Source organism: Vulpes vulpes, chromosome 12 (assembly GCF_048418805.1).
Source record: "Vulpes vulpes isolate BD-2025 chromosome 12, VulVul3, whole genome shotgun sequence".
Classification (NCBI taxonomy): Eukaryota; Metazoa; Chordata; class Mammalia; order Carnivora; family Canidae; genus Vulpes; species Vulpes vulpes.
In genome coordinates, this window is record NC_132791.1 from 132,422,365 (window position 1) to 132,440,875 (window position 18,511).

Below are 18,511 nucleotides of genomic sequence, written 5' to 3' on the forward strand. Positions count from 1 at the left end.
CAGCTCTGCCCGGCAGCCAGATGTGCAGGCCTGGCCAGGGGAGCCCGGAGTCTCGGGAGCGTGGGGGTAGCAGAGGAGGAAGCCCAGGGTCCCTTCTGGGCTGACCTGAGCCGGTTGCTTGGCCTCATACAGACCACCCCCTCCACCGGGTACTGGTTTGCCTCGCGGTAAGAGGGCACGATGTCTGGGTGACAGGGAAGGGCCTTTCTGTGGGGGATGCAGGGGAGCAGAGGGCAGTGCTTGAGGGTCAGTTCCACTCCTCTAGCTGTATAAATCACATCACCGCCCCTGCCCCCCCTTTCCGGGTGGTTTCATAGTCTGCCAGACTGAGAAGGTTCCAGGGCCAAGCTCCTGGCACAGTACACGGTAGCGACGGTGACCCTTCACCCAGTGGCCCCCGATGGCCCCAGCGTGAGGTCTGGCTCGGCAGGTGCGGGATGAGGTTCACTGGGGCGGGTTTGCAGCTGCCTGAGCCGACCGCCCTCCCCGCAGCACACAGGCCCCTCTGGGTGGAGCAGAGGCCAGCTTTTGTGGTTTGGGTCAGATGCTGAGCTCACGGGGGCGACTGTCACCTGGATGGCGGAGGTTGGGGAGCAGACCCGGGGCAGGAGGACCGCGGGTGGCACCTGCTCCGCACACGGGGGTGCGCGGCAGAAGAAATACCTGCCTCGTCTCTTCCATTTCCATGAATGTCCCTGTACATCACTCGTCAGAGGTCCAGGAGGAGCAGGTGGTCCTCTCGGTCGGGTGGAGCCCAGGCTTCCTCCTTCAGTGCAAGAGGATGCACGTCCACTTCCGAGCACATCCTACCGTGCAGTGACTGTGGATTCTCATGGTACCAGGACACCTTTGCCAAACACGACCCCGCACCAGCTTGCTGCCAGTGACCATGTTCCAGAATTGACCTGCATAAATGCCGTCTCCCTGCTCTAGGACCCACGTGGCCTTGGTGGCCATGCCCCCCGGTCTCTGGCCTGTGACAGCTCCTTGTGCTTCCCTTGTTCTTTGGGACCTGGCAGCCTTGGGAGGTACCGGCCAGGCCCCCACCCCTGCAGAGGGTCCGGGGGGGGTGTGGATGCCGTCTCTCAGTGTGTGAGGCCTCCTGGCCAAGCTCTGCCACCGGACGGCTGGTCAGCTTCCTGAGGAGAGGGGAAGAGAAGGAGAGGCCACTGTGGAAGGACAGGGGCTGGCAGGTGGCCGGTGCTGAAATGATCGCTGGAGGACAGGCTGGTCGGGCTGCGGATGCTCGCAGCCCCTGCCCACTGCCCCCGCGCCCTCTTCCACCCCGAGTGGGGCCCCCATCATCCACCTGCGTGGCCCTCACATGAAGGAAACCAGATGTCTTGGTCGGGGCACCTCGTCCTCTGCTGGATGGATCCTACCCAGGGGAAGCGTGTAACCTTCCCAGGACCTCCCTCCCACATGGCGCCCCGTCCTCTGTGCCCCATAGCCAAGTGGCCGTTCGGAGGCCACCAGGGACCAGGGACTCTCCCTCTGTAAGGGGACAGAGCACGGGGGCAGCAGCGCCGACAGAGGACCCTTCCCTCTGGACACATGTGGGAAAAACCACGTCTCTTTGCTCCACACTCGAGCCCTTCTGTGGGTTTCTTCCCCCCAAGCTGGGAGGCCCCAATATCCCCCACAGGGTCAGCAAGGTCCTGAGGCATGCCTGCTCCCAGGTGACCAGCACTCTCAGGGGCACGGCCCCCGCCCACCAGGGTCCCCCCCAGCCTGTGCTTGAGCAGAAGCCAGGATGGGGAGACACGGGGCGAGCGGGCGGCACAGGGGTGTGTGCACCAGTGGAGCCTCCCTGCCTCCCGCTGACTGCTAGCCTGGTGGCTGGGGAGAGGTACATGTTAGCCCTGCTTTCCAGGTGAGAACACAGGCTCAGAGGCATCAGCGGCTGAGCCCGGATCCCAGCACCAGCCAGTGGGAGAGCGTCCCCGTGTCCCTCAGGCCCTGTCCCTTGTGGCCACAATGGTGGGCACCCCCTCCGCATGTGCCCCCCGCAAGGGCTGAGGGACATGCTGGGAAGGACATGGCTGAGTCATGGAGGATGTGACCAGGGTCACCGCCAGCGCCCAGGGGACCTGGGAGGGATGGAGGGGGGTGAGGGTCCGGGGTGACAGCCGTGCTGGTGTCCCGTCAGGCCGCAGGCCCACCTGGATGGCTGGGGGAGGTGAGAAGGCGCAGGGTGGGGGGGCAGGCGAGGTGCCTTCTCTGCGGTTCTGGACAGATAGGTTTGACCCACAGGATCTCAGGCTGAGATCCAGACAGATGTCCCGGCCGCGGACGCCTCTTGGATTCGTAGCAGGTGCCACCGCAGGAGCCACCGGCGGGCTCAGGTGTGTCAGGTGCACCATTGTGCTGCGCCCCCGCCCCCATGCCTTGGCCCCCCTCCCGCCTCGGCCCCCCTCCTGCCTGGCTCCACTGAACGAGGAAACGAGGGGAGGGAATCCCCTCCCGCCACTAAGTCTCCATCACCTAGCTGTCCAGGCGGGTGGAGCTGACTCAAGTGGACGCAGCCCCTCAGGGACCCCGGGCCCCTTGCCGGCCTCCCTCCCGGGGGTCAGGCTCCCTGTCCCGCTCCAGACCCTGCCCCCACAGCCTGGCCTGGCCCTCCCTCACCCCAGTCACATCACGGGGTCTCCCCCAACCCGCCCTCCTCTCTCTGGCTCCCCAGAGCGAACCCCTCAAAGCGGCGCTTGCGTCTGCATCGGCGCGTCTGGGGCCAGACTCCTGGGAGCAATGAATCGCTCCATCTGCATTTCATTTATTTCCTTCCCCCCTTTTTTTGGTGACAGATTGAGGGGTTCCCGGCTACTGCATCTTCTCCAAACGGCCCTGCTTTTCCTAACAACCCGAACGGCATCCCGTTTGTTACCCAACAGACCTCAGGAGGAATCTTTTCCAAGGGAAAACTTAGAGAAATCTAACATCATCTTAGACTTGGGCCTTTGCATTCTCTAAAACACAGATCTGGCCAAGTCACTCCCCTCCTCAGGACCCTCCTGGGTCCTACAGGGTGGGGAACGCATGAGCCAGACGCAGCCTGATCCAGCCAGACCTGCGACCACCTTATGCCAGTCCCACCCAGGACATGACCCACCGTCAGTCCCCGGGGTTAAATCCTCTGACTCCCCCAGGCTGGATCCAGTGCCACCAGTCCCCACATAGACATACACACACCCCTACACATGAGTGAATACACAGAGGTGCACACGCATTCACCTGCATATGTATGTACAGTGCACACATGCATACAGATGGGTTTTGCATGTGTTTCTGGTGAGCCTCACAGTAGATCCTGGGTGCCTCTTTCACTGGCCTCTCCGTCCTTCAGTGACCCAGCACCTAGCACAGACTACCTGGACGGCCCGGTGCAGCAGTAGGCAGTAGGCTCACCTGCCCCAGGTGGATAGGCCCTGAATGCTGGGCAGGGAGGTGGGGAGGCCAGTCCACATCTCCCACTGCAGCTGGCGCAGCTTATTTATGATGCTTTTAGCTCCAAGCAGACCCACTTCCGAAGTCCTCTCCAAGACATAAATTACCCTAAAGGGCTGACTTGTATCAGTGTGGTTGGACAGTGCCTGACCAGAAAGCACTCCCACCTCTCAGCAATTTCAATCCAGGGAGAGCTACAGGGATTTTTTTCCTTCTTTTTTTTCCTTCCTTATTGAGGACTTCAGAAAGGGGGCTGGAAACTTTCAATAGGTTTCATTTTTAGGGGAAGCAATTCTGGCTTATTAGGCATCGACAGCTTCAGAAATATGCTCACTAATGACTTCTATTTAAATATTTTCCTCCAGCTGAGGCTTTTTCAAAAAATACTGTGTTAATGGATTCAGCATCCCCCTACGTGGGTACGTTCCCCACCCCGGCCTCTGAACCCTCCTGGCTGGATCCCCTACGCAGTCCGAGGCCCCGAGCAGCCCACATCAAGGCGACCTCGTCAGAATCCTGCATGGAAACGACGCCCTCCCAGCCCACCTGCCACGCGCACGGCCTGCGGCCGTGTGTGAGTACAGGCTCTGACGGAATCGCAGTGCCTCAGAGCCCCTTGCCGGCTCCCTGGCTCTTCCAGGATGAAGCTAAGCCCCCCAGCCTGCCCTCACTGGGTCTGTGATGCCCACCACACTCCCCGCTGAGTGCCAGGCTCAAAATGGTGGTGTAGCTGAACAGGCTCCAGACGCCTTCCTGGGCAGCCCGGTGGCGAGAAGGGCAGCATCTGCCTTAATGTTGTCACCTTGAAACTCTTTCTTTTCTTTTCCTTTTTTTAAGGTTTTATTGATTTGACACAGAGAGGGAGAGAGGGAGAGAGAGAGAGAGAACATGAACAGGAGGAGGGGCAGAGGGATAGGGAGACAAAGACTCTCCACTGAGCAGGGAGCCTGATGCAGGACTCAATCCCAGGGTCCTGGGATCATGACCTGAGCTGAAGGCAGATGCTCCACTACTGAGCCACCTTGTGCCCCTCCCTTAAAATTCTCAATCATGCATGACTAAGGGTCTCCCCACATCATCCAGTTGCCCCAGATCCAGGCTGCACATTCCTTGTCCTCAGGATAAACCTGGCCGGTGGCGGGCAGTACTGGGAGGGGTTCCGTACAGCCCAGCGTCTGAACAAGCCAGGGTCCTGGAGCACATCTCTGCCCTCCCACTCACGGTTGAACACCACAGTCCCCCGCGGCCTCAGTTTTCCGTCTGAGGAACAGGATCGTGGTGGGGGGGCTGCTTCCCAGGCCTCCCCAAGGGCCGTGTGCAGACCCCACCCCCACTCCCCTCCAGCGCTTCGGGGAGCATGTGGCACAAGGACCATCTGACGATGTTTGTCCCTGCCCTTTGTCCTCTGAGCCTGGGCATCAGCACCATCCTCTGACAAGCCAACTGTCCTCGGAGATGTTGGTGCCCTCCTCCAGCTCCCAGGCCGCCCCCGCGGCCGACACACACCCGAGCCCCTCAGCATAATCACAGGGACTCCTGTGCCCCCAGGGTCAGAAGCCCATGCAGGCAGAAAGAGGGTCCGGTTACCAGCCTTTGAGGCATCCTCAGAATCCCGAGGGCAAGGCCTCGGTCTAAACCTCGGAGTGTAAACCTGGAACGCGGGACACTCCCTTCTACCCAGGAAAGAGCCTCTTTCCCCCCTTTTCCCTCTCTGACTCTCAGTCTCTGTCTCTGCAGAATGTCTTCCTCAGCTCAGCCACACGGTAGAAAGGTATTTCCTCCCCTTCTCATGTTTCCGTGTGGTTCTAACCACACCCAGCAAAGCTCCCGGTTCAGTCCCAGGGCTCTACAGACGGGGGCCTGAGCGGCCCCTCCAGGGTCAGGTGCGCATCAGTGCAGCCCGGACGGCAGGACAACCTTACACTCTGGAGCACCTTGTTCCCACCATACCTGTTGTCCACACATGTCTGTCTTCCCCTCAGGGACCACACGTTTCTCCTCTTTGCCTCCTCCTGAACCCCATCCAGTGACGGGAACATAAATTTTCTTGCATCAAGCGAAAGGCATGAATGATGGAGGAGGGGCTCGCACTTCCAACCCCTGGAGCCCTCCCATCCCAGCCCCAAGCTCACTGCTTACCGCTCCCACCAACAGCCTGCAGCTTCAGGATCCAGGTTGGTTTCTGCAGGAGTAAACCTGCTCGTGCACAGAATCTAGGCTCCTAGGAGTTATGAAAGGAGCAGAATTAAATTCTCTGGGGTCAGAGTCCAGGGAACATTGGAAACACCCCATCCCCAGCAGAACCTCCACTTCATCACCGTGGCAGCCCACCTGGCAGGAGGAGCTGGGATGCTCCTGAATTATTTCCTTGGGGTGTGTGGCAGTGGGCAGGGCCTCCCAACATCAGAGGTGTTTGCAGGACTGGTCCCCGACCCCCTACTAACCCCGCAGGAAAGGACCCAGAGAAAGGAGAAGGATGTGCTGGGCCGGGGCTCCTGGAGAGCTGACCCCATGCGCTCGGGCTGGGGTTGGCTCTACCTCTTGTTGTGGGATCAGCCAGGGCCTGAGCCTCTGCAGGGCCCGAGTGGCTGCGGCTGTGACCTGGAAGCATCACCTCCTTCCCTCTGACGCTGTGAGTGAGGGTCGGTGAAACATGGGTGCCTGTCCGGTGCCCAGAGAGGGGTGGGGTCCTGACCGCCACGCCATCAGGACTCGGTTTTCCTGCTCCCTCGACATGGGTGGGGGGCCCCCAGTGCTCACCCCCCCCCAGCGCACCCCTTGGTCAGTGGGCCTCGCCCTGGGGCAAACACCTGCCAGCGCCTGCCCAAGTGAGGAACAGCCCCGGAGACTTTGGGAGTAACCATAGCAACTGCCTTCCAAGCAGGATTATTGGGACTTTATCCGAAAGTTCTCTCCCTGCTCTGCTCCCCAGGGGCCCCAAAGGCCACGGAGGGTTGAATATCCATGTGTGTTTTCCTCACCTTGGGGCTGAGTCTCTCCTGGTAGAAACTGTCCCCCAGCTCAGGGGCAGGGACAGCCTGAGCCCTGCTCCTCCCACAGCCTCCCCACCCCCTCCCCGTGGAGCAACTGGTCAGGGTACTCGTGTCCTCATGGCCAGATCCCCGTCCTGGGTCCCCTTGGTGGCTGCATCCCTGTCAGAGGGAAAGCCTCCTCTTCCAGGCAGGGCTCTGACCAGAGGGAAAGCCTCCTCTTGGAGGGGCCAGTGAGGAGGGAAGCCCAGGCCTGAGACCCGGGGTTGGAGCTGAGTCCTTCTAGTCGCCATCAGGGAACAAATAAAATCCTGGGGTCCAGCCCAGGGAACAGCCAGGCTGGTCCCCCACCCCTCGGGTCAGAGTGTGCCCGGAGCACATCCATGTCCTCTGCAGTCACGAGAGAAGGAGGTGTTGGGCCCTGAGGGAGGCTGGTTCCCACTGGTTGTGGTAGTACAGGGGAGACGCTGTGTGCAGGGGGCAGGGCACCCCCCCTCCCAGGGCTGGGGCATCACTCCAATCAGTGTCTGCTCCAAGCCCCGGGCCAGCCGCGTGGAAGGAACAGGGGTCAGAGGGAACGCACGGCTGTCGGGGTTGCTTGGGGATCGCTGAGGAGCAGGATGGTAGGGGATGGGGGGCTCCCCCCTAGGCTCAGCCTGGGGCCCTGGGCCTGCTGGGGGGCCTGCCTTGCCCAGGGAGGGGAGGGGAGGGGCTGGGCACCTGGGCACCCATGTCACGGCCGGCACCTTGGAAGCAACCTCCTCTCCGCTGATTCGGCCAGGACAGCCTGGAACCAGGCGGCTCTTGTTCACAGCGGCTCCGTTTCCCCGGGCGCTCAGACCCCACCCTCCCACCCCCCGTGTCCTCCTTGATCCTGCCGTCCATGCCATTGGGTGTCCATCCCGTCAGCAAACTCCACTGCAGCCTCACAGCCCGTCCAGAGCCTGAGTGCCACCTGCTCTGCTCCTACACCTGGACCAGCAAAGCCACCCTCATGCTACCCTGGGATTAGCGCCGTTGAGGTGGACGTGTCCTTGTCCATGCAGTCATCGTCCACAGTGGCCACAGCAATCCTGTTATAAACCCTCCAGGGACTCACTGGTGCGGGCCAGAGTGAAGGACAAAGGGCAGCGTCTCTGGCCGACCCCCTGCCCCACCCTGTCCCAGGTGACCCCCCTCTCACTGCAATCTCGGTTGGGGCCCTGGCCCTGCCACTGACTCTCCCGCTCTGAGCCTCAGTCTCCTTGTCTGGAAAATAGGCATTAAAAAGCCTCCCTCCCAAGGTCCCTGTAAGAGTTCAATGAAATGAGGGACCATGTGCACACAGACCGCAGGCCGGGAGCTTGGGGCTCTGCACACAGCCCCGCCATGCTCACCGCCAGCAACCTGCGCACCCAGCTCCCGCGCCCGCCTCTCCTGGAGGCCAGGAGGCCTCACTTCCCGGCCCCACCAGCTCCTCTCCACCCACCTGCCAGGCTCTGACTCTCCAGCCGGGACCATCACGTGGGCTACCCTGCCCACAATGCCCTCGCATGGGGGGCCCACCCGAGAGGGGACGGAGAGCACGTCAGGAACCCCCACCTCTGCAGTGGGACCTGGCAGGGTGAGGCACCACCACCTGGACTCCCAGCCACCCAGGGCTCACCTCGGATCGGGGACGAGCAGCCCATGGGGGCCCAAGCACGGCAAGACGACGGCCCCCGACCCGCCAGGACATGAACCCCTCAGGGCAGTATTGCCAGGCCTGGGGTCTGGTGGCAGCCGCACTGGGCACCGGGCAAGGCCGGGCAGATACAGGAGCCCACGCATCCCTGGCTCTGCGCCACTAGCCACCCCTGCACTCTGGGCTGCCTTTGCCGCGGCCCTGAGGCCCAGCCACCCCTTGCTGTGACGGGACCAGCACAGGCACACGCGCATATGTACACATGCATGCACACACACCCCTGCAGGAACACGTATACAAGCACACATGCCACTCACACAGGCTCATGCACACATGCACATGCTCACACATGCACACACCCAACCAGGTGCACATACATGCTCAAACATGCACCCACGTATGCAGGCACATGACACACATGCATGCTCATACACATGCAGATGCATTCACACACAGGCACACACACTTGCTGTCGCAGGCACACACATGTGCACATTCATGCATTTCCTTCTTTTATAATTACATATTCCATGTTTTTCTCCACCGCTGGCCCCCCTGGAAGGCACACACCATGTTTTTACTGAACAGGCCCGAGCCTGGTATACAAACCTAGTCCACGTGGCCCCAAGACCAACAATGTTTCATCAAACCATGATGTCTCCCCGTTTCTGGGCAGGAAACAGGAAGCCTAAGTGAGTAAGGCCTGCCCACTGCATGTAATGTGAGCGTCCAAAAGTAGCCCAGTATCCCCCCTCTCACGGCCACCTCCCTCCTCCTCCACTGCTGTGACCTCTCAGAGTCCATCCAACAGGCTCCGGCCCCAGCACAGGTACAAGTCAGGAGCTCAGCAGGGGTTCTGGTCCTGGGACTAGGAGCCCAGAGCTGGTGCCTCTTGTCCCAGGGTCTCCTGGAGGCTGCAGCACTGTACCCTCAGCCCAGCGGCCATTCAGCCCTGCCACCTGCATGTTCTTGAGGAGTCCCTTCAGGTTAGGGTCTGGGCTGGAGGCCCATTCTCACTGACTCAGTGTCCTCGACGGTTGTTCCCTGAGCTCCACCGAAGCAGGACCCCCCGGATGCCGGGCAGGCAGCCAGGGTAACCACCACTTTCCCCCAGAGTCGACCTCCAGCTGGTGAGGGAGGCTGGGAATCCTCATTGTCGTGAGCTGGCGATTTCCCCTGCCTTATCCCACCCAGCCGGTGCAATATCGCCGAGCGTCCCAGTGTAGGTGAGGACACACACCTAAGCCTGTGAGGTTGGGGGTATGACTCTGCTGTGCTGCAGTGTGTGCCCCTACCCTCTGTGCTGCACCTCTGCGTCCCAGCCCTCTGTGCTGTGGCATGCGCCCCGGCTCTACCCCCAACCCTCTGTGCTGCGGCTCTGTGTCCCAAACTTCGGTGCCTTCCCATTAACCCAGGCCGCGTGGAGGTCACACCCGGTTCTCTCGGCAGCTCACGGAGATAGCTGCCAACAGGGAGATTCCGTCCTGCCTCCCGGACAGAGGGAGGGTCCTCTTTCCCTGAGACCACAGTCCCAAAGCAGACAGCCTCTCCGGAGTCGGGGGAGGGAGTAAGAAAGGAGGAACCGTGGCTCGAGAGGCCGACGAGGAGCTGATTACTGCTACGCCTGCTGCAGTTCCTCTTCAATTATTCATAAACCCAAGTCAGTGTTGGTGTCCAGGCAGCCGTCTAAACGCTAAACAAGCTGATGCGATTGGGAAAATTGCCCTGTTCGAAACACCAAAACTGAATTTGACAACAAATTATTCTGTGAGTGAATTTATTCTGTTTCTGGTGTCTCAGCTGGATTCTGGGAGCTTGTGACAAAAGGGAGGAGGGTGTTTTGCACTCGGTGGTCACTTAGCCCTGGGCTCCGCTGGCCAGGCCGTGAGCTTGCTTCTCTCTGTTGGACCCAGGCTCACGGGTGCCAACGTGTCCCGGTGGACGCCCCAGAGACTCAGACCCCAGACAGGCAGATGCAACAAGCAAGAGGGTTTATTGAACGTTTGTGCAAACGGGCTCTCCGCCTCAGAGGTGGCAAAGCGCCCCGATTAGCAATTACAGGCATCTTTTAAAGGCAAAAAACAGCGGGAGTAGCATAGCATTCGGGTTATGACATGATTGATTTCTTTGAAGGTCAACACGACCATGTTCAGGGACTTTTCCAGTCAGGGCGAGGGGGGGGATAGTTTTCTTATCTCGGAAAAACAGAATGTTTTTGTTGCTTGAATTCATGGGAGGCGCCTGGATGGGTTGCCTCAGGGTTAGGCCTGGTCCCACTCACGGGGGGGGGGGGGGGGGGGGGGGGGGGGGGGGGTTCTTCATCTCCACACCTCGGAGCCCGGTGAGTGTCTCCTGACTCCTGCCCTCAGCTGCAGGCACCTGGTTCTCTGGAGCTGCCTCCCTAGAATGTGCTAGAACCCTGCAGGGATCCTGCACGTGGCCCACCGGAGAGCGCCTCTGGGGAACTGATGGGAAGAGGACACAGAGACTTTCCAGGGGGTCTTGCTCTGAACCCACAAACCTCACCCATGGGAGTTTTCTCCAAGGTCACAAAGGACCTGCAGAAAGGTATGGCCACGGGGTGGGGCAGGGAGGGGTGAGCGGGGTGCATGGAGGATTTTAGGGCAGGAAAATATTCTGTATGGTACATGGTACATGTCATTACATGTTTGCCCAAACCCACATACAAGAGCCAAGCGAACCCTAACACATCCTGTGACTGCCTGTGGGTGATCACGACACGTCGGCGGACGTTCATCACCTCCAGCAAGCATGGCATTCTGGTGGGGAGGCTCTGCGTGTGCGGGAGATCTCTGCACCCTTCGCTGAATTTTACTGTGAAACTAAAATTGCCCTAAAAAAAAAAAAGACTTTAAAGGCAAAAGAAAGGTCACCAAAGCATTGTCTAAAATAGCAAATATGAGGTCAAGAGCTTTCCGTGGCCTCATAGATTGGCGGACTCAAAAATTGGAACTCAGGGTACACCAGGATCACAACTATCCCAGGTTTATCATTGGGGACACTTCAAAGGACAAATGGCTAACCCGAAACAGACCGAGCTTTTGACAGTCAGTGTCCAGGATCAAGCTGCCATACAAGGGGATATAGAAGAAAAGTTACATAATCATCTCCATAAATGCAAGAAATGCACACAAAGTCCAAGACCCATTTTGACTTAGAAAAAGAATCAGAAGACAGTCCTGAACCTGCTAAATCTCCAGCAAATATCACACTTAGTAACAAAGTGATAGTTTGCTATCAAAAATTCTATTTTGGGGGTCCCTGGGTGGCTCAGTGGTTGAGCGTCTCCCTTTGGCTCAGGTCATGACCCCCGGGGTCCTGGGATTGAGTCCTGCATCGGGCTCCCTGCAAGGAGCCCGCGTCTCCCTCTGCCTGTGTCTCTGCCTCTCTCTCTGGGTCTCTCATGAATAAATAAATAAACCTTTAAAAAAACTCTATTCTGCATAGAGGTCCTAGCTGCTGCAATGAGGAAGTTAAGTATTTCCAAATGTGTGGGATTAGAAAGAAAAATATCAACTCATCATTTTTCAGCCATGACATAATTGCATACTTAGAAAATCTGAATCTACAGATAAGTTATTAGAGTAAATACATGAATTTAGCCAGATCACTAAGCATAAGGTCAATACACAGAAATCAATTATGTTTCCATATGCTAACCACAAAGAGAAAATGAGAGAATTTTTACATCTACCACTTATAATGGTGTAAAACCCAAATACTTACATAAAAATCCAACAGAAAATGTGAGAGACCTCTGCTCTAAAAGCCACAAGCTATAAACTATAAAATATTATTGACGTGAATTAAACGAAACCTAAATAAATGATGGGACATACTGTGTTTATGGACCAGAGGACGCAATATTATAAAGACAGCTATTTCCCCCAAATCGATTTGCAGTTTCAACATAGGCCAGTAAAAATCCCAGAAGGTGCAGTGAGTGTGTAAAAATTGGTAAGTCAACTCTAAAATTCATACAGAAATTAAAAGTGCTGAGAACGTACAAGATGATCTTTATGCTCTTAGATGTCAAGATTATTTTTAAGAATTTATTTATATACTTTATACAGATTTACTTGTTTATACAATAGAGCTGGAACTATTTTTATAACGCCAGAGTCAGCAAAGATTTCATCAGGACACAAAATCGCTAAATTTGAAAGATATGACAGACAAATTGGGCTGCAATGAGCTCTGTATATCTAATGACACCATCGGGGTGGGGACAGGGAAGCAGGAAGGCCACTGTGGAAAAGACGTTTTCGACTCATAACTGACTTGGGACTGAGAGAAGATGCGCTGGCAACACCTGCAAACCTGTAAGTGAAAAAGATGAGAAAACCAGCAATGTATTTGAACTGGTGCTTTAGAAGGAGGATATTTAGGGGCACCTGGGTGGCTCCGTTGATTAAACATCTGTCTCTTGATCTCAGCTCAGGTCTTGATCTCAGGATCATGAGAAGACCCACATTGGGCTCCATGCTGGGCACGGAGCCTCCCTGGGGGAAAGAAAAAGGATATTTAAGTGACCAATAAACTGAAAATCAATCAAGGTCATCGGGAATCAGGGAAACACATTAATACCACCATTCACTCTGAGTCCAAAATAAAGAGACTTAGGGTCCTGACAAAGACGTGGAGGAATGGGATGCATTTGCGCCACTCGTGGGAACATAGGTTTGTGCAAACCCTTTAAGGAAACAGTTTGGTGGGCCTCCCCAAGTTGAAATGACCGAAACCCATTTACCACCAGAAGCGCCACCTATATGGTACCTGCGAGGGGTAAAAACTAGAAGCGACTGCAAAGTCCAGTAGAACAGAAGGAATTCTGTTTTTTTATGCTATGTATCCTCCTGGGTAAATAAATTGCAGCATATTCGTCTTGTGAACTAGTAGCAAATGGTGAACTACACAAGCAACTGTGATGATTTGAGACAGCGACAGCATGAAGGAATCTGAGAAGAGAGCCAGACACAAAACATGTGCTCTGTGGTCCCCTTTCTTTGTGGTCTCTGTGGTAAAATTCAAAATCAGGCTAACCTAACCCAAGGCGTGGGGGGCCAAGGGGCTGATGGCCACAGGGAAGAACACACAGAGGGCTTCTAGGGGCTGGCGGCGGCGTCTCTCTCCGTGGGGTGGAGCTGGTGCGGATATGCTCACTGAGCGAACGTGCGACAAATGGCCTGCCACGTGTGTGTGCTTTTGGGAACACACTTCTTCTCCGGTAATTCGGCTTATCTACGTATGTTTTAAAGAACACACTGCACCTATCTGGATGTGAGGCAAACAAGCAGGTATGGTAGCAGAAAGCTTCTAGATGGTCCCGGGGCTGGGGCCAGGTGGGATGGCAGAGACACGGGGAAGGGGCTGGAGGGCCCCCCCCGGCTTCTCCCCCACATTCCGGGACATGAAATCGTCAGCCAGGCTCTTCCCCGGTTGGTATTCACCACAGGCCCTCAGGAATGGCTTCCTTGTTGAGAATAAACGTCTGCATCCCAGCAAATTAGCCATGATTTCGTTGCGATGGGGGTGAGAGCATTGCTTCCTGTTTTTTGCTGCCTTGACTGTCTCACCACGCTCTGGGCCAAACAGCCACCGCTGAGAGGGGTGGACAAGCCGCCAGGGTTTAGGGTCTGACCGCGGGACTTTCTGTCGCCGAGCGGTTTCTAGAACTGGGGTCCAGACAGTGGAACGAAGTGTAGACGCTGCTCTTCCTCCAGTGGTGGCAAGATATGCATGCAGGCAAAATGCGGCATGTTCTGCAAAGTGAAGGTCTGAGGCCACCCTGCATGCAGCATGTCTGTCCGCACCATGTATCCAACAGCATTTGCTCGCATCCTGTTCTGGGTCACATTTCGATAATTTTCACGGTATTTCAAACTTTTTGTTATTATGTTTTTGGTGTGATGGGATCTGTGATCAATAATCAGGAACTTGCTAAAAGCTCAGAGGAAGGCTGGCATTTTTTAGCAATAAAGGATCTTTAAATTAATGTGCATATATTGTTTTTTTAGCCATGATGCTCTTGCACACAAGAGCTCTTATAGACAATGGTACGATGCAAACATAACTCATACACGCGTGGGGAAGCCAAAGGATTCATTTGCGTTGCTTTATTGTGATATTTGCTTTACTACAGGGGCCTGGAACTGAACCCACAGTATCTCCAAGATACGCCTGTACAAATGCCCCTGTGCGCACACGTGCATGCACACACTCACATGTGTGTGCTCATATATGCAAAGATGCATGCACACACACACACACTAAAATGCATGCACACAAGCACACACAGATGCTCGTGTGTGCTTGTGTGAGTACCTGTGAGTACACAGGTGCATGCACAGAAATGTACATGTATGCACACATGCACACAACGCTTACATTCATGTACTCATTTCTGCACACCTGCACCCACATGCATGTACTCATGTATGCACACGTGTATGCATATGCACGCACACATGCACAGAGATGCACACACGCACATTCGTGTACTTATCTATGCACACATGCACACACTTCCTGACTCTGAGCCTGCACTCTCCCCATTGTTCCCTGAGTCCTCTTTGGACATCTGTCTGCTGAGTGACCAATTCCTGCCATGTTCTTGGCCTCAGTTTCCCCACCTGCCCAATGAAGGACTGAATAAAATGATCCCTGGCCCCTCACTGAAACCCCAGACCACAGTTTTCTGGATCCCCTTGGCTCTTTCAGAAGCAAACAGGCACAGGATGAAATAGGGCAGAGCTGAATGCCCTTTGATGCTGATAAGGGCTCAGTAACATGACCTCTGGATCAAGAAGAGTCCGCATGGGACCTGGCCTCATGGCTCCAGCTCCTCCCTCTGCTGGCATCTGCAGCTTCCCTCTCTCGGGTGGGGGAGTGGTGCAGGCGGGGCAGCCCTGTGAGGCACCTGTCCTCCCGTCCCCACCAGCCTGCCTCACCTATGCACTTGTTACTTCCTCCATCATGTACTCCTCATATTCCACCTGTGGTGACAAGTCCTGAGGTTGAAAGGACACCTGAAGTTGTCAGATACAAATGCCTGCCACAGCACACCGTTGTCCAGCCGGTGCCCAGGGAAGGCCATAGCTGGCCTGGCAAGGTCAGTGGCCAGGGGCCACGCACCCTCCTGAGGAGCCGCCCTGCAGGCGAGCACCCTGTGCACTGGGAAGGGCCGCCCGGGCCCTGAGTCAACAAGGACCCCAGCACTCCTGGCCGCCCTCACTGTGGCAGGGGCTCCAGGGACCCCCTCCCTAGAGGCAGAGAAGCCGGAGTCTGAGGATTATGCCTCTTCTGGGCCAATGTGCGTGTGGCAGCTGCCTGTGTCCATGGGACTGTGGTGACCTGCTGGGTCAGCACCACTCTGGGCACGGCGGCCCCTGGCTTCCCATCTGCGCAGAGGCTGCTCAGCAAGGGGTGCAATTTCCTGACTCTAACACAAGACAAACCTTCACGTAAAGGATAATATGAAATTTCCTTTGGAGGCAGGCACCAGAAGTCCCACGAGGCCTGGTCTGTGGGAATCGCAGGCCGGGCAGGCGAGACTCAGCACGTGGGAGTCCTGGTGCGGATGCCGACTGTGCAGCTGCCGGTGGCTGGTGGTCAGGACCCTCTGACTGGGTGTGTGCTTGCCCCAGAGGCAACTGGCTTTCTCGTGCTCCTGTCACCTGTGCTGCCCTGACCTCTGCATGCAGCTTCCAAAGGCGGGCAGCTCACCAGTCATGCACACGGCAGCATGGACAATGCAGACTGAGCGGGGGCCGAGAACACAGCTGAGCACGGGGGCTCTGGCCTGAGACGGAGGAGACAGGGCCTCACCATCCGGGGAGGGAGGCGCCCACTTTCCACCTGACCCTTGACCCTCACTCTCCTGGTGGGTTGGGGAGGGGTGGGACCCCGAGGGAGACTCAGCAGACCCTGCCCAGACGGCCCACCCGGAGACATGCTCCATGTGGGATACAGGAGCTCAGCTGTCCATCCCTCGGCCTGCACCGGGCACTGGGATGTCCATGGGGCTGCCCATTCACGAATCCGTCTACGCTCCGGGTCACAAGTACAAAGCTTTCATTGTTCCTGGGAGGACACAGAGGGACACCAGCCCTAGGACCCCAGGGCCAACCACCCACCTCCACTTGTGCTGGGGCTGTGGGGAGCCCAGATTTCTGGAACCTCCTTCGGGATGGGAGTTAGGAGATCGAAGTGACACCAGGGTCGGCCTTCAGGGACAGGCTGCGGCCGAGGGTGCCCGCGGCCACCAGCCATGCATTTAGATCCTCCCTCTGTGGGGCCCACTTGCCGGGCATGTGCACACGACCCCCTGGACGGCCCAGCCAGCTCTTAGGTGGGGACAGAAGCCCTGATGTGCAGGGGATGAGCTGTGATTAGAAGCAGGGCCCGGAGTGACGTCTTCACACAGGTTAGAAGCTCATGTCAGTGACGCTGGTGACAGCAGCAGAGAAACAGCCTAAGCGGGACAGCTCAGGGAAGGGATGAGCCCTGCCAGGAAGTCCCCGTGCCACCACGCTGCACCTTTCCCGGCTCCAAATCCCTTCTTCTTCCATACAACCCCCCCCGGGGCGGGCTGGCAATGACCCCAAGGGACCTCGGCCCGAGAGCCTGGTAAAAGCCTGGCAGGCGTGTAGAGTCAGACCAGACAAGACCAGATCTGCAGGGACTGAGGCTGGCAGGACAGGCCGGTTCTCTAGGGACTCGGAGTTGCCACCAAGGGGTCCACTCAGCACCCACTGGCCACCCGGCATGCACGGGCCCACGGGAGCCTTGCACACCTGCCTGGTCTCCTCTGAGAGCAGGAGCTCAGGCTGCACACCAACCCCCTGGGGTGTTCAGGTGGCATGTTCTGGGCACAGGTGGGGATTCAGGGCTGAGCCTCACAGCTAGGCTGCACGGTGCAAGGAAACCTGATTTTAGAGATGTTCTGACATTTTCCCAGATTTTTCCATTTTCTTGCTGATGCCTGGGGGAAGCCCAGAGAAGGTAAGAAGTGTGTGTCCAGGTGCCCGAGAAGCGCACAGACCTCTTCTGAGCAGAACTGACCATTGGACCCGCTCTCTCAGCCCCTGGGGGTCATCCCCAAGGAAAGAGGCCGCGACCCCGAGGAGGGCACAGTGCTCGATGCTTCCTCAGGGCAGCCCAAAGCAGTAGCTTTACGCACCTGCTGGCACATTCTGCAACAAGCTAGACTTTTCCTCCCACGCCAAGGAGCCAGACACCACAGTGCACGTGCGCCTCCATTGACGTGAGGTCCCAGTTTGGGCAGACTCACCCATGTGGATCAGGCTCAGGCTGGAGGCAGTGTGGAGGGGAGAACTTTCTGAAATGATGACGATGTCCTGTCTTGGATCTGCCTCGACTCTTCTCTCCACACCGTCTGTTTGAGTCAAGCAGGTGACTTCTGGTCCTCAAGCCTCTGTCTCCCTGGAAAACCCTCTTGGCGGACCCCGCAGGCCCGGGTACCTTCCACCGCCAGCCACTAGTTAACACGTCGCCTTCTCCAGGAAGCCCTCCCTGCTGCGCTGTCCTTCTGGTGCTGACCCTCTGGTTCTCCCCTGTGACCTGACCGCCTGCGTTCTTTGCTGATGATCGGCTCTGTCCTGGCTGGCGGGTGACCTTGCTGGCAGCCAGCTGCATGTGGACTGCGGCCCCCTGACCCCAGTGAGGGACCCAGATGCCTGACCCAGCCCCGGGCAAAGAAGGAATGAGGGAAGCATGACACACAGTCCTGCGCTGTGCTGACGCTTGTCATTTTTCCACTGTACAGGATGCAAGCCTCCTGGAGGTTTGCTGGAATATTCTCTGGGCCCCCGGGGAGGGTGGGGCTGCCAAATTCTCGTGGCATAATTAAATGACAAATCGCCTGCCCGCTCCTCTGGAAAACCTCTGCTAGCGCAGCCTTCCTCCAGCCACGGGAGTCAATCAAAGCTGAAAGCCTAGGAGACCCTCGCAGCCTTTGTTCTAAAGGTTCACACCCATAGACGGGGAAACCGGGGCTCAGCACAGGTCAGCGGTTCATTCTAGGGGCTTCTGCGGAGGGGGTGCTCACCATCCTCTCATGTTTTCCAGGGAGCACAGGAGGCTTCCCAGTATGGGATGGGGCTGGAGGAACATTCGCATCCTTCTCTGCAGCCCTTTCCTCCGAGAACAGGAAAACCCTCATCAAATCAGAGACATGACGGTGAAGACCCCCGACCAAGCATTGCCAGTGACCAGTGATGGACCCCGCTCCCCCCATGTGCTCCCGGCAGCTGCTTCCTCCTCGCAGGAGGCTTGGGGATGGGACTGCCCCCGGGGAGATGCTCCTGCCCTCAGCCCTCGCCGGGTGGCTGATCAAATTCAAGAGACAGGATGCCCGCGCCGTGTGTGGGGC

The 18,511-nt window shown here is 57.3% G+C and overlaps 1 long non-coding RNA gene across 2 annotated transcripts; it reads right to left on the reverse strand.

Annotated features, from left to right (window-relative positions):
* Positions 1–10,404: 10,404 nt before the first annotated feature.
* Positions 10,405–17,742, reverse strand: LOC140594921 (uncharacterized). Of its 2 annotated transcripts, none has more exons than XR_011996196.1 (3): positions 17,411–17,742; positions 12,513–12,620; positions 10,405–10,951 (listed from the first exon to the last, which is right to left on the reverse strand). It is a non-coding gene; the product is annotated as an uncharacterized lncRNA (long non-coding RNA). The 2 variants fall into 2 exon arrangements; XR_011996195.1 differs by lacking the exon at positions 10,405–10,951 and adding an exon at positions 12,240–12,438.
* Between the last annotated feature and the right edge of the window lie 769 nt (positions 17,743–18,511).